This window comes from Phyllobates terribilis, unplaced genomic scaffold, assembly GCF_046119375.1.
Source record: "Phyllobates terribilis strain yellow unplaced genomic scaffold, ASM4611937v1 Scaffold_8__6_contigs__length_399053987, whole genome shotgun sequence".
Lineage (NCBI taxonomy): Eukaryota > Metazoa > Chordata > Amphibia > Anura > Dendrobatidae > Phyllobates > Phyllobates terribilis.
In genome coordinates this window covers 171,186,682-171,202,488 of record NW_027362768.1, presented here as the reverse complement: position 1 = coordinate 171,202,488, position 15,807 = coordinate 171,186,682, and the positions used below count along the sequence as shown (strand labels likewise).

Below are 15,807 nucleotides of genomic sequence, written 5' to 3'. Positions count from 1 at the left end.
ATAATTACAATTTACTTTATTGCACACAACACAGTCTGCTACAATAACTTATCCCTGATGATTTTAACCTACAAGCCAAGGCTCTGCGATTACCAGCCGCACATTACTCAGCAGCACCACAAATATTGATTGACAGATGCATATTTCCTGAGCTACTGCAGCAGAGGATGAGTAGTATTTCCCTATCTCAAGAAAGTGTGCAGCAAAGGGTTAAGTAGCCCTGCCTGTCCCCATCCCCTGATATGGTGAGAGCCTCTTATGCTGTATTATCTGGGCCAGCTGGATTTACTTGCCCTTAGTTAGAAAAAAAAAGGCTGCCAGCCTGCCCTTGTATCTGCTGGATGCCAAGACCCCTCCCCAGGGGATCACTCCTGCCTTTTGGCTGCACAGAGGAGCAGCTTCTCCTTGCAGGGGCCTGCTATTAGGAGGAATGCGGTAGTGATGTACAGTATAAGCTGTGAGCTGTGGCCTGCAGAGCTCTCTGCCTCTGCTGCTGCTGCCTCTGCTGCTGGTGCTGGTGCTGCTGCTGCTGCTGCTGCTGTGTGACTGAGGGGCTGCTGATGCTTAGGCTCATGCTCTGCTTGCACTGGACCCAAACTGCTGAGGATTTTCTATCCGGGGGATGCCCGGTTTTTGCACTTGGCTTTAAAGGACCTACTTGTATCAGGACAAGGGTGTAAAAGCAGCCTGGAATAAGAGAAGAAGGAGTCATTTCATGCAACAAGAGGATGAGAGTGTGATCACAGGGCAGCTCATACAAGGTAGGGGAAAGGTATTCCATCTGATTGAAGCCATGGACTAGTGGTGGGGGGAGGTGGATGGGATGTGTGGGGGAAAATTGCAAAACCTTTACTCATGTGGCTAAAGGAAAAAAAAAATAAAGGAATCAATATATATGTGTTACTATGGATAGGGGTGTGATTATTTGTGCAATGGTATAAGATCAGCATGAGAACCCCTGTAACCGAACAGCAGAGACTGTAGAGTGGTCCTGAAATCAATCAGCAAAGATCTGAAGAGCAATCCCCTCTTATATGTCAGGTGGCATCTCACTAATTCAATATCTTACTGCAAACTTTATCTTATATTTCTCTATATCCCCCTCTGCACCATACCCATTAAATCCCCCTATGCATCCCATGATGACCAAAGGCAAAGCCTGACTATGCCATCCCTCTAATGCATCATCTGGCTAAATATGTGACCGGAATAAGAGATGGAGCTAATCTGGCTTCAGACCGTGTAGTAGCATCTTCAGGATGAGTATATGTATGCATTAAATGTCAGATGCAAGAGTGACTTCAGGTTCTGTCATATAGGGAACCTCCCTGGTCCACCATGGCCATCACTTCACACTGGAGTATAGATGGTGGACAAGTTACTCTATCTGGTGGAATAATGAACATTTGGGGTCTTAGTTCTGGAGGTAATGGCTCAAGGAGCTTCTAAAGAGACACCAAGGAGCTCCCAGGATGCAGAATTCTGCCTTCAGACCCTTTAGCTCCTGCTCCATTGACAGCATGTAATTAAGTAGACAGTGTCCTCTGGAATAGGTTTGCATAGTGAGATGGATTTGCACTGGGCTATCTCTCTTGCCTTAATTGCTCTCCTTGCTAGAAACAGTGATGTATGTGCAGCAGGTTACATTGTATTATTATAGAAAAAAAGATGATTTATGTAGAAATACATGAGAGGTTCTGCTGGATGTTCTCAGATCTCCCTAAGACCTGCAAAAGCTGGATCTGCAGACACATGGCACAGAAAATGGTTCCAATTTGCAATTCCATTTCAGTCCATGGAGTCTTGCCTCTTGCTACAGAATGGGGGGATAATCTGATTTTTTTCCATTATTTCATTGGGTTTTTTCTTAAAGATGTCTTCTAAGATTGTCTTGCCTTTGCAGCCTTGGTGAATTGCATGTCTTGTCAGGCTCATCCTGGTGTGCTCCTCATGGTGGAGACCCAAAGCAGCATTTTACAGCCTTTTGCAATATACTTATTTTAACCAAACTGGAATTGACAACAGCTCATAAGTTTTGCCTCTGATCTAAACATGTTTTCATTACTGGGCAGAAGATCTTCACACCAGGTTAATAAAACAGCCATGTTAGGTAAGGTCCACAGAGTCAGAGCAGAGACCTGGCAATCTATAGCTTCCAACCTGGGAGTAGTGTAATGTCTATTTCCTTTCCAATACATCTTCCATTTTAGTGTTGCATCCGGCTTGATACATTGTAACATGTGTAAGAAAAGATGTTTGTGGGATGTATCATTGCCTGATCTTGCAGTAAATGAAAAAAAAAATAAATAGCCCAGTCATTCAGTCCCTGCAGGCATTTAGCTTCCAGGGTGAAGGGACTTGTTGCAGTCCTGTGTTCTGGGTGCAGGGTCCATTCTGGATTTGTGCCATATGCATGTGCTTCATGGTTCTATTGGCTTCTATTGGGGGCTGTCAGGTTGGGGGCTTTGATCACTAATCTTGCTCTATGCAGCTCACACATTGCTTGACTCTTCAACATAATCCAGTCATGGATATTTCCGAGAGGTTCATGGAGGCTCTTGGGTGCAGGAATAGTAATCTGGAATTGCATTTAGCTTTAGGAAAATCTCTATGGACATAATTCAAATAACCAAGAGGACAGCAATGATCATGAAACAGATGCACAGCTAAGGAGAGGATTCTGGATTCTTCCTGCAGAGGAGATGGGGGGCACTAGGATGTTTGATGTATCTGCTGCTTGCTTTATAATTAAGCGTTACATGGAAGAGAATCATAACCAGTGGGTTTATTTCTGAAAATTGGGTATAAAATTCTATAAGGAAATAGGGGAGATTGTAATGCCCAAAAGAGACTAAGGGCTGGACCGTGCCTGAGGCATAAAATGGGTGCATAAAGCCAATATTGAAAGGAGGAGTGGATAGAGTGGGGTCACTAGTGGAGGAGTCACAATGGCTACTGCCGAGAAAACCACTTGATAATACCACGTGCCAACAATTGGATTATTCTCATAATGGAACATGGAAGTATACAAAGAAAAGGAATCGATAGACTAGTGTATAATGAAGGGGAATAAGTGGACTAGTATATAATGATGGGGAATAAGTGGACTACTATATAATGATGGGGAATAAGTGGACTAGTATATAATGATGGGGAATAAGTGGACTAGTATATAATGATGGGGAATAAGTGGACTAGTATATAATGATGAGGAATAAGTGGACTAGTATATAATGATGGGGAATAAGTGGACTAGTATATAATGATGAGGAATAAGTGGACAAGTATATAATGATGAGGAATAAGTGGACTAGTATATAATGATGGGGAATAAGTGGACTAGTATATAATGATGGGGAATAAGTGGACAAGTATATAATGATGAGGAATAAGTGGACTAGTATATAATGATGGGGAATAAGTGGACTAGTATATAATGATGGGGAATAAGTGGACTAGTATATAATGATGAGGAATAAGTGGACTAGTATATAATGATGGGGAATAAGTGGACTAGTATATAATGATGAGGAATAAGTGGACAAGTATATAATGATGAGGAATAAGTGGACTAGTATATAATGATGGGGAATAAGTGGACTAGTATATAATGATGGGGAATAAGTGGACAAGTATATAATGATGAGGAATAAGTGGACTAGTATATAATGATGGGGAATAAGTGGACTAGTATATAATGATGAGGAATAAGTGGACAAGTATATAATGATGAGGAATAAGTGGACTAGTATATAATGATGGGGAATAAGTGGACTAGTATATAATGATAGGGAATAAGAGGACTAGTATATAATGATGAGGAATAAGTGGACAAGTATATAATGATGAGGAATAAGTGGACTAGTATATAATGATGGGGAATAAGTGGACAAGTATATAATGATGAGGAATAAGTGGACTAGTATATAATGATGGGGAATAAGTGGACTAGTATATAATGATGGGGAATAAGTGGACTAGTATATAATGATGAGGAATAAGTGGACAAGTATATAATGATGAGGAATAAGTGGACTAGTATATAATGATGGGGAATAAGTGGACTAGTATATAATGATGAGGAATAAGTGGACTAGTATATAATGATGAGGAATAAGTGGACAAGTATATAATGATGAGGAATAAGTGGACTAGTATATAATGATGGGGAATAAGTGGACTAGTATATAATGATGGGGAATAAGTGGACAAGTATATAATGATGAGGAATAAGTGGACTAGTATATAATGATGGGGAATAAGTGGACTAGTATATAATGATGGGGAATAAGTGGACTAGTATATAATGATGAGGAATAAGTGGACTAGTATATAATGATGGGGAATAAGTGGACTAGTATATAATGATGGGGAATAAGTGGACTAGTATATAATGATGGGGAATAAGTGGACTAGTATATAATGATGAGGAATAAGTGGACAAGTATATAATGATGAGGAATAAGTGGACTAGTATATAATGATGGGGAATAAGTGGACTAGTATATAATGATGGGGAATAAGTGGACTAGTATATAATGATGAGGAATAAGTGGACAAGTATATAATGATGAGGAATAAGTGGACTAGTATATAATGATGAGGAATAAGTGGACTAGTATATAATGATGGGGAATAAGTGGACTAGTATATAATGATGGGGAATAAATCGACTAGTGTATAATGAAGGGGAATAAGTGGACTAGTATATAATGATGGGGAATAAGTGGACTAGTATATAATGATGAGGAATAAGTGGACAAGTATATAATGATGAGGAATAAGTGGACTAGTATATAATGATGGGGAATAAGTGGACTAGTATATAATGATGAGGAATAAGTGGACTAGTATATAATGATGCGGAATAAGTGGACTAGTATATAATGATGGGGAATAAGTGGACTAGTATATAATGATGGGGAATAAGTGGACTAGTATATAATGATGGGGAATACGTGGACAAGTATATAATGATGGGGAATAAGTGGACTAGTATATAATGATGGGGAATAAGTGGACTAGTATATAATGATGGGGAATACGTGGACAAGTATATAATGATGAGGAATACGTGGACTAGTATATAATGATGGGGAATAAGTGGACTAGTATATAATGATGAGGAATAAGTGGACTAGTATATAATGATGAGGAATAAGTGGACTAGTATATAATGATGGGGAATAAGTGGACTAGTATATAATGATGAGGAATAAGTGGACTAGTATATAATGATGGGGAATAAGTGGACTAGTATATAATGATGAGGAATAAGTGGACTAGTATATAATGATGGGGAATAAGTGGACAAGTATATAATGATGGGGAATAAGTGGACTAGTATATAATGATGGGGAATACGTGGACAAGTATATAATGATGAGGAATACGTGGACTAGTATATAATGATGGGGAATAAGTGGACTAGTATATAATGATGAGGAATAAGTGGACTAGTATATAATGATGAGGAATAAGTGGACTAGTATATAATGATGGGGAATAAGTGGACTAGTATATAATGATGAGGAATAAGTGGACTAGTATATAATGATGGGGAATAAGTGGACTAGTATATAATGATGAGGAATAAGTGGACTAGTATATAATGATGGGGAATAAGCGGACTAGTATATAATGATGAGGAATAAGTGGACTAGTATATAATGATGGGGAATAAATCGACTAGTATATAATGATGGGGAATAAGTGGACTAGTATACAATGATGGGGAATAAGTAGACTAGTATATAATGATGGGGAATAAGTGGACTAGTATATAATGATGGGGAATAAGTAGACTAGTATATAATGATGGGGAATAAGTGGACAAGTATATAATGATGAGGAATAAATCGACTAGTATATAATGATGGGGAATAAGTGGACTAGTGTATAATGATGAGGAATATGTGGACTAGTATATAATGATGAGGAATAAGTGGACTAGTATATAATGATGGGGAATAAATCGACTAGTATATAATGATGGGGAATAAGTGGACTAGTGTATAATGATGAGGAATACGTGGACTAGTATATAATGATGGGGAATAAGTGGACTAGTATATAATGATGAGGAATAAGCGGACTAGTATATAATGATGGGGAATAAGTGGACTAGTATATAATGATGAGGAATAACTGGACTAGTATATAATGATGAGGAATACGTGGACTAGTATATAATGATGGGGAATAAGTGGACTAGTATATAATGATGGGGAATAAGTAGACTATTGTATAATGATGGGGAATAAGTGGACTAGTATATAATGATGAGGAATAAGTGGACTAGTATATAATGATGAGGAATAAGTGGACTAGTATATAATGATGAGGAATAAGTGGACAAGTATATAATGATGAGGAATAAGTGGACTAGTATATAATGATGAGGAATAAGTGGACAAGTATATAATGATGAGGAATAAGTGGACTAGTATATAATGATGGGGAATAAGTGGACTAGTATATAATGATGGGGAATAAGTGGACTAGTATATAATGATGGGGAATAAGTGGACTAGTATATAATGATGAGGAATAAGTGGACAAGTATATAATGATGAGGAATAAGTGGACTAGTATATAATGATGAGGAATAAGTGGACTAGTATATAATGATGGGGAATAAGTGGACTAGTATATAATGATGGGGAATAAATCGACTAGTGTATAATGAAGGGGAATAAGTGGACTAGTATATAATGATGGGGAATAAGTGGACTAGTATATAATGATGAGGAATAAGTGGACAAGTATATAATGATGAGGAATAAGTGGACTAGTATATAATGATGGGGAATAAGTGGACTAGTATATAATGATGAGGAATAAGTGGACTAGTATATAATGATGCGGAATAAGTGGACTAGTATATAATGATGGGGAATAAGTGGACTAGTATATAATGATGGGGAATAAGTGGACTAGTATATAATGATGGGGAATACGTGGACAAGTATATAATGATGGGGAATAAGTGGACTAGTATATAATGATGGGGAATAAGTGGACTAGTATATAATGATGGGAAATAAGTGGACTAGTATATAATGATGAGGAATACGTGGACTAGTATATAATGATGGGGAATAAGTGGACTAGTATATAATGATGAGGAATAAGTGGACTAGTATATAATGATGAGGAATAAGTGGACTAGTATATAATGATGGGGAATAAGTGGACTAGTATATAATGATGAGGAATAAGTGGACTAGTATATAATGATGGGGAATAAGTGGACTAGTATATAATGATGAGGAATAAGTGGACTAGTATATAATGATGGGGAATAAGTGGACAAGTATATAATGATGGGGAATAAGTGGACTAGTATATAATGATGGGGAATACGTGGACAAGTATATAATGATGAGGAATACGTGGACTAGTATATAATGATGGGGAATAAGTGGACTAGTATATAATGATGAGGAATAAGTGGACTAGTATATAATGATGAGGAATAAGTGGACTAGTATATAATGATGGGGAATAAGTGGACTAGTATATAATGATGAGGAATAAGTGGACTAGTATATAATGATGGGGAATAAGTGGACTAGTATATAATGATGAGGAATAAGTGGACTAGTATATAATGATGGGGAATAAGCGGACTAGTATATAATGATGAGGAATAAGTGGACTAGTATATAATGATGGGGAATAAATCGACTAGTATATAATGATGGGGAATAAGTGGACTAGTATACAATGATGGGGAATAAGTAGACTAGTATATAATGATGGGGAATAAGTGGACTAGTATATAATGATGGGGAATAAGTAGACTAGTATATAATGATGGGGAATAAGTGGACAAGTATATAATGATGAGGAATAAATCGACTAGTATATAATGATGGGGAATAAGTGGACTAGTGTATAATGATGAGGAATATGTGGACTAGTATATAATGATGAGGAATAAGTGGACTAGTATATAATGATGGGGAATAAATCGACTAGTATATAATGATGGGGAATAAGTGGACTAGTGTATAATGATGAGGAATACGTGGACTAGTATATAATGATGAGGAATAAGCGGACTAGTATATAATGATGGGGAATAAGTGGACTAGTATATAATGATGAGGAATAACTGGACTAGTATATAATGATGAGGAATACGTGGACTAGTATATAATGATGGGGAATAAGTGGACTAGTATATAATGATGGGGAATAAGTAGACTATTGTATAATGATGGGGAATAAGTGGACTAGTATATAATGATGGGGAATAAGTGGACTAGTATATAATGATGAGGAATAAGTGGACTTGTATATAATGATGAGGAATAAGTGGACTAGTATATAATGATGGGGAATAAGTGGACTAGTATATAATGATGAGGAATACGTGGACTAGTATATAATGATGGGGAATAAGTGGACTAGTATATAATGATGGGGAATAAGTAGACTATTGTATAATGATGGGGAATAAGTGGACTAGTATATAATGATGGGGAATAAGTGGACTTGTATATAATGATGAGGAATAAGTGGACTAGTATATAATGATGGGGAATAAGTGGACTAGTATATAATGATGAGGAATAAGTGGACTAGTATATAATGATGGGGAATAAGTGGACTAGTATATAATGATGGGGAATAAGTGGACTTGTATATAATGATGAGGAATAAGTGGACTAGTATATAATGATGGGGAATAAGTGGACTAGTATATAATGATGAGGAATAAGTGGACTAGTATATAATGATGGGGAATAAGTGGACTAGTATATAATGATGGGGAATAAGTGGACTAGTATATAATGATGAGGAATAAGTGGACTAGTATATAATGATGGGGAATAAGTGGACTAGTATATAATGATGGGGAATAAGTGTGCAAGTATATAATGATGAGAAATAAGTGGACTAGTATATAATGATGGGGAATAAGTGTGCAAGTATATAATGATGAGAAATAAGTGGACTAGTGTATAATGATGAGGAATACGTGGACTAGTATATAATGATGGGGAATAAGTGGATTAGTATATAATGATGGGGAATAAGTGGACTAGTATATAATGATGGGGAATAAGTGGACTAGTATATAATGATAAGGAATAAGTGGACTAGTGTATAATGATGAGGAATACGTGGACTAGTATATAATGATGGGGAATAAGTGGATTAGTATATAATGATGGGGAATAAGTGGACTAGTATATAATGATAAGGAATAAGTGGACTAGTGTATAATGATGAGGAATACGTGGACTAGTATATAATGATGGGGAATAAGTGGATTAGTATATAATGATGGGGAATAAGTGGACTAGTATATAATGATGGGGAATAAGTGGACTAGTATATAATGATGGGGAATAAGTGGACTAGTATACAATGATGGGGAATAAGTGGACTAGTATATAATGATGGGGAATAAGTGGACTAGTATATAATGATGGGGAATAAGTGGGCAAGTATATAATGATGAGGAATAAGTGGACTAGTATATAATGATGAGGAATAAGTGGACTAGTGTATAATGATGAAGAATAAGTGGACTAGTATATAATGATGGGGAATAAGTGGACAAGTATATAATGATGAGGAATAAGTGGACTAGTATATAATGATGGGGAATAAGTGGACTAGTATATAATGATGGGGAATAAGTGGACTAGTATATAATGATAGGGAATAAGTGGACTAGTTTATAATGATGGTGAATAAGTGGACTAGTATATAATGATAAGGAATAAGTGGATTAGTTTATAATGATGGTGAATAAGTGGACTAGTATATAATGATGGGGAATAAGTGTGCAAGTATATAATGATGAGAAATAAGTGGACTAGTATATAATGATAAGGAATAAGTGGACTAGTGTATAATGATGAGGAATACGTGGACTAGTATATAATGATGGGGAATAAGTGGATTAGTATATAATGATGGGGAATAAGTGGACTAGTATATAATGATAAGGAATAAGTGGACTAGTATATAATGATGGGGAATAAGTGGACTAGTATATAATGATGGGGAATAAGTGTGCAAGTATATAATGATGAGAAATAAGTGGACTAGTATATAATGATAAGGAATAAGTGGACTAGTGTATAATGATGGGGAATAAGTGGATTAGTATATAATGATGGGGAATAAGTGGACTAGTATATAATGATGGGGAATAAGTGGACTAGTATATAATGATGGGGAATAAGTGGACTAGTATACAATGATGGGGAATAACTGGACTAGTATATAATGATGGGGAATAAGTGGACTAGTATATAATGATGGGGAATAAGTGGGCAAGTATATAATGATGAGGAATAAGTGGACTAGTATATAATGATGAGGAATAAGTGGACTAGTGTATAATGATGAAGAATAAGTGGACTAGTATATAATGATGGGGAATAAGTGGACAAGTATATAATGATGAGGAATAAGTGGACTAGTATATAATGATGGGGAATAAGTGGACTAGTATATAATGATGGGGAATAAGTGGACTAGTATATAATGATAGGGAATAAGTGGACTAGTTTATAATGATGGTGAATAAGTGGACTAGTATATAATGATAAGGAATAAGTGGATTAGTTTATAATGATGGTGAATAAGTGGACTAGTATATAATGATGAGGAATACGTGGACTAGTATATAATGATGGGGAATAAGTGGAGTAGTATATATTGATGGGGAATAAGTGGACTAGTATATAATGATAAGGAATAAGTGGACAAGTATATAATGATGGGGAATAAGTGGACTAGTATATAATGATGAGGAATAAGTGGACAAGTATATAATGATGGGGAATAAGTGGACTAGTATATAATGATGAGGAATAAGTGGACTAGTATATAATGATAAGGAATAAGTGGACTAGTTTGTAATGATGGTGAATAAGTGGACTAGTATATAATGATGGGGAATAAGTGGACTAGTATATAATGATGAGGAATGAGTGGACTAGTATATAATGATGGGGAATAAGTGGACTAGTATATAATGATGAGGAATAAGTGGACTAGTATATAATGATGGGGAATAAGTGGACAAGTATATAATGATGAGGAATAAGTGGACTAGTATATAATGATGGGGAATAAGTGGACTAGTATATAATGATGAGGAATAAGTGGACTAGTATATAATGATGCGGAATAAGTGGACTAGTATATAATGATGGGGAATAAGTGGACTAGTATATAATGATGGGGAATAAGTGGACTAGTATATAATGATGGGGAATACGTGGACAAGTATATAATGATGGGGAATAAGTGGACTAGTATATAATGATGGGGAATAAGTGGACTAGTATATAATGATGGGAAATAAGTGGACTAGTATATAATGATGAGGAATACGTGGACTAGTATATAATGATGGGGAATAAGTGGACTAGTATATAATGATGAGGAATAAGTGGACTAGTATATAATGATGAGGAATAAGTGGACTAGTATATAATGATGGGGAATAAGTGGACTAGTATATAATGATGAGGAATAAGTGGACTAGTATATAATGATGGGGAATAAGTGGACTAGTATATAATGATGAGGAATAAGTGGACTAGTATATAATGATGGGGAATAAGTGGACAAGTATATAATGATGGGGAATAAGTGGACTAGTATATAATGATGGGGAATACGTGGACAAGTATATAATGATGAGGAATACGTGGACTAGTATATAATGATGGGGAATAAGTGGACTAGTATATAATGATGAGGAATAAGTGGACTAGTATATAATGATGAGGAATAAGTGGACTAGTATATAATGATGGGGAATAAGTGGACTAGTATATAATGATGAGGAATAAGTGGACTAGTATATAATGATGGGGAATAAGTGGACTAGTATATAATGATGAGGAATAAGTGGACTAGTATATAATGATGGGGAATAAGCGGACTAGTATATAATGATGAGGAATAAGTGGACTAGTATATAATGATGGGGAATAAATCGACTAGTATATAATGATGGGGAATAAGTGGACTAGTATACAATGATGGGGAATAAGTAGACTAGTATATAATGATGGGGAATAAGTGGACTAGTATATAATGATGGGGAATAAGTAGACTAGTATATAATGATGGGGAATAAGTGGACAAGTATATAATGATGAGGAATAAATCGACTAGTATATAATGATGGGGAATAAGTGGACTAGTGTATAATGATGAGGAATATGTGGACTAGTATATAATGATGAGGAATAAGTGGACTAGTATATAATGATGGGGAATAAATCGACTAGTATATAATGATGGGGAATAAGTGGACTAGTGTATAATGATGAGGAATACGTGGACTAGTATATAATGATGAGGAATAAGCGGACTAGTATATAATGATGGGGAATAAGTGGACTAGTATATAATGATGAGGAATAACTGGACTAGTATATAATGATGAGGAATACGTGGACTAGTATATAATGATGGGGAATAAGTGGACTAGTATATAATGATGGGGAATAAGTAGACTATTGTATAATGATGGGGAATAAGTGGACTAGTATATAATGATGGGGAATAAGTGGACTAGTATATAATGATGAGGAATAAGTGGACTTGTATATAATGATGAGGAATAAGTGGACTAGTATATAATGATGGGGAATAAGTGGACTAGTATATAATGATGAGGAATACGTGGACTAGTATATAATGATGGGGAATAAGTGGACTAGTATATAATGATGGGGAATAAGTAGACTATTGTATAATGATGGGGAATAAGTGGACTAGTATATAATGATGGGGAATAAGTGGACTTGTATATAATGATGAGGAATAAGTGGACTAGTATATAATGATGGGGAATAAGTGGACTAGTATATAATGATGAGGAATAAGTGGACTAGTATATAATGATGGGGAATAAGTGGACTAGTATATAATGATGGGGAATAAGTGGACTTGTATATAATGATGAGGAATAAGTGGACTAGTATATAATGATGGGGAATAAGTGGACTAGTATATAATGATGAGGAATAAGTGGACTAGTATATAATGATGGGGAATAAGTGGACTAGTATATAATGATGGGGAATAAGTGGACTAGTATATAATGATGAGGAATAAGTGGACTAGTATATAATGATGGGGAATAAGTGGACTAGTATATAATGATGGGGAATAAGTGTGCAAGTATATAATGATGAGAAATAAGTGGACTAGTATATAATGATAAGGAATAAGTGGACTAGTGTATAATGATGAGGAATACGTGGACTAGTATATAATGATGGGGAATAAGTGGATTAGTATATAATGATGGGGAATAAGTGGACTAGTATATAATGATGGGGAATAAGTGGACTAGTATATAATGATGGGGAATAAGTGGACTAGTATACAATGATGGGGAATAAGTGGACTAGTATATAATGATGGGGAATAAGTGGACTAGTATATAATGATGGGGAATAAGTGGGCAAGTATATAATGATGAGGAATAAGTGGACTAGTATATAATGATGAGGAATAAGTGGACTAGTGTATAATGATGAAGAATAAGTGGACTAGTATATAATGATGGGGAATAAGTGGACAAGTATATAATGATGAGGAATAAGTGGACTAGTATATAATGATGGGGAATAAGTGGACTAGTATATAATGATGGGGAATAAGTGGACTAGTATATAATGATAGGGAATAAGTGGACTAGTTTATAATGATGGTGAATAAGTGGACTAGTATATAATGATAAGGAATAAGTGGATTAGTTTATAATGATGGTGAATAAGTGGACTAGTATATAATGATGGGGAATAAGTGTGCAAGTATATAATGATGAGAAATAAGTGGACTAGTATATAATGATAAGGAATAAGTGGACTAGTGTATAATGATGAGGAATACGTGGACTAGTATATAATGATGGGGAATAAGTGGATTAGTATATAATGATGGGGAATAAGTGGACTAGTATATAATGATAAGGAATAAGTGGACTAGTATATAATGATGGGGAATAAGTGGACTAGTATATAATGATGGGGAATAAGTGTGCAAGTATATAATGATGAGAAATAAGTGGACTAGTATATAATGATAAGGAATAAGTGGACTAGTGTATAATGATGGGGAATAAGTGGATTAGTATATAATGATGGGGAATAAGTGGACTAGTATATAATGATGGGGAATAAGTGGACTAGTATATAATGATGGGGAATAAGTGGACTAGTATACAATGATGGGGAATAAGTGGACTAGTATATAATGATGGGGAATAAGTGGACTAGTATATAATGATGGGGAATAAGTGGGCAAGTATATAATGATGAGGAATAAGTGGACTAGTATATAATGATGAGGAATAAGTGGACTAGTGTATAATGATGAAGAATAAGTGGACTAGTATATAATGATGGGGAATAAGTGGACAAGTATATAATGATGAGGAATAAGTGGACTAGTATATAATGATGGGGAATAAGTGGACTAGTATATAATGATGGGGAATAAGTGGACTAGTTTATAATGATGGTGAATAAGTGGACTAGTATATAATGATAAGGAATAAGTGGATTAGTTTATAATGATGGTGAATAAGTGGACTAGTATATAATGATGAGGAATACGTGGACTAGTATATAATGATGGGGAATAAGTGGAGTAGTATATATTGATGGGGAATAAGTGGACTAGTATATAATGATAAGGAATAAGTGGACAAGTATATAATGATGGGGAATAAGTGGACTAGTATATAATGATGAGGAATAAGTGGACAAGTATATAATGATGGGGAATAAGTGGACTAGTATATAATGATGAGGAATAAGTGGACTAGTATATAATGATAAGGAATAAGTGGACTAGTTTGTAATGATGGTGAATAAGTGGACTAGTATATAATGATGGGGAATAAGTGGACTAGTATATAATGATGAGGAATGAGTGGACTAGTATATAATGATGGGGAATAAGTGGACTAGTATATAATGATGAGGAATAAGTGGACTAGTATATAATGATGGGGAATAAGTGGACAAGTATATAATGATGAGGAATAAGTGGACTAGTATATAATGATGGGGAATAAGTGGACTAGTATATAATGATGGGGAATAAGTGGACAAGTATATAATGATGAGGAATAAGTGGACTAGTATATAATGATGAGGAATAAGTGGACTAGTATATAATGATGGGGAATAAGTGGACTAGTATATCATGATGGGGAATAAGTGGACTAGTATATAATGATGGGGAATAAGTGGACTAGTATATAATGATGAGTAATAAGTGGACAAGTAGATAATGATGAGGAATAAGTGGACTAGTATATAATGATGAGGAATAAGTGGACTAGTATATAATGATGAGGAATAAGTGGACTAGTATATAATGATATGGAATAAGTGGACTAGTATATAATGATGGGGAATAAGTGGACTAGTATATAATGATGGGGAATAAGTGGACAAGTATATAATGATGAGGAATAAGTGGACTAGTATATAATGATGGGGAATAAGTGGACTAGTATATAATGATGAGGAATAAGTGGACTAGTATATAATGATGGGGAATAAGTGGACTAGTATATAATGATGGGTAATAAGTGGACTAGTATATAATGATGGGGAATAAGAGGACAAGTATATAATGACGAGGAATAAGTGGGCTAGTATATAATGAATGGGAATAAGTGGACTAGTATATAATGATGGGGAATAAGTGGACTAGTATATAATGATGAGGAAAAAGTGGACTAGTATATAATGATGGGGAATAAGTGGACTAGTATATAATGATGGGTAATAAGTG

General features: G+C 35.1%; 1 protein-coding gene across 9 annotated transcripts in view; it reads left to right on the top strand.

Moving 5' to 3' along the window:
• Positions 1-256: 256 nt before the first annotated feature.
• The window catches only part of DAB1 (DAB adaptor protein 1), a 1,162,683-nt gene continuing 1,147,132 nt past the window's right edge, over positions 257-15,807 (top strand). For 3 of the 9 annotated variants that reach the window (XM_073643720.1, XM_073643719.1, XM_073643717.1), the window contains exon 1: positions 260-761. The gene's annotated coding sequence lies outside the window, so the exon portion shown is untranslated. Of the gene's footprint in view, positions 762-15,807 lie in introns of all 9 variants that reach the window. The other 6 variants (XM_073643713.1, XM_073643716.1, XM_073643721.1 and 3 more) reach the window with 6 other exon arrangements.